This window comes from Palaemon carinicauda, chromosome 11, assembly GCF_036898095.1.
Source record: "Palaemon carinicauda isolate YSFRI2023 chromosome 11, ASM3689809v2, whole genome shotgun sequence".
Taxonomy (NCBI): domain Eukaryota; kingdom Metazoa; phylum Arthropoda; class Malacostraca; order Decapoda; family Palaemonidae; genus Palaemon; species Palaemon carinicauda.
The window spans coordinates 94,098,953-94,100,397 of record NC_090735.1 but is presented as its reverse complement, the minus strand read 5'-3'; the positions used below and the strand labels follow the sequence as shown (position 1 = coordinate 94,100,397).

The window sequence follows — 1,445 nt, the reverse complement described above, 5'->3', positions numbered from 1 at the left end:
CGCAGTGACCGAGGGCTTCCCCTCGGGTGTCTCATCCGTGGATGTCGACAAGCTCAGACACTCTTCCATCCTTGGGAAGAGCTTGTTTGAGCCCAAGGACAGAGACATGGACAGCTGTTGCGCGGAGGAAGTCGACTTCCGTTTTCACTCCTCCAAGGCGCTTTCTTCCAGACCCTGCAGGCCTCCAACGCCTCTTCTTTCAGCCTCGTCGGCCTAAGTTATCGGACCGGCTACGGCAGCTAAGACAAGGTGTACAATAGCAGTTCCCTCCTGTCAGGGACAGGTAGCACGGGAGGCTCTCCCTGGGAGGCATAATCCTAGAGGGAGCGGCAGAGTTCACAAACTCTAGGATTGGCAATCCCCCCTTGCAGGTCTCACGCTGGGAGGGTGCCTAAGGTTACTCATCCGGATAACAGCTTCCCGATGCCGATTCCTGCACGATCTCGCGCCTCGTTCTTACCATCTCTCCATCTCTGTCAGCGAATCCAGTGTCACTGAACCTTTATGCCATGGGGTCGGTAAGAGTTTTGCCCGTTTGGGCAGAAGGATCCATGCCTTAAGAGAAGGTCCTCCATAGGGTCGTCGACGGCTTCACCCCCCGGCTTCTTCAGTCGATCCTTTCTCGTAGGAAAGCATCTGAGAAGGGAGTTCCGTCGTCGACCTCTCAGCTCTGATCAAGTTTGTCGAACAAACTTCGTCCAGCGTGGAACAGCAGAGTCGATCAGACTGGTAACGAGGCTGCAGGACTCCTTAGGCCCTGGATCGGAAGGACGGGTACTTCCAGTTTCCATTCCATCCATCTTCCAGGAAGCTCTTGGAATTCAGCCTAGACTACAGGTGTTCCTGCTTAAAATGCGGTGTGGCGATCCCGCCGCGGCATCGTAGGTTTTTCCCCAGAGAACTCTCCCTGCTTTCCTCATGGCCGCTCAGGAGCTGGCTTCCGCCTCCTTCACCTTTTGGAGGTCTGGTCAACTCCGGTAGGCTCGGGTTTGACCTTCTTCAACGCCGGGACAAGCTTCCGGGTCTTTACCAAGAGTGAGGGATCATGGTAATTTGCTAGGAGCCTTCTCTACTTCTGCCTCAACATCTGGAGTATCTAGCCATGATATTGAGTCAACGGCCATACCACGTTGAAAACACCGCTTCTCGTCCGATCAGCGAAGTTAAGCAACGTTGGGTCTGGTCAGTACTTGGATGGGTGACCGCCTGGGGACGCCAGATGCTGTTGCCTCCTCCTCCGAGCCTTCCCTTCAGTTGACTGTGGCAAGGCTGAGGAGAGTCGCAGTACCTGTTCTCAGTCAAGCAGAGCTTTCAGCCCTACCTTGGAACGTTTCCTGGGTCTTTTCCTCATTGACCCGTCTAAAGTCCCGAACGGTCGCCTCAGGATAAGTTCCCTGTGAGGCGGCCCAAGTTCCGGTGGTATCAAAGCAATGATTAACCGGACT

The 1,445-nt window shown here is 54.9% G+C and overlaps 1 non-coding gene across 1 annotated transcript; it reads left to right on the top strand.

Annotated features, from left to right (window-relative positions):
- The first annotated feature begins 1,112 nt into the window (after nucleotides 1-1,112).
- Nucleotides 1,113-1,231, top strand: LOC137650332 (5S ribosomal RNA). The gene has a single exon (XR_011045960.1). It is a non-coding gene; the product is annotated as a 5S ribosomal RNA (ribosomal RNA).
- Nucleotides 1,232-1,445: the final 214 nt, after the last annotated feature.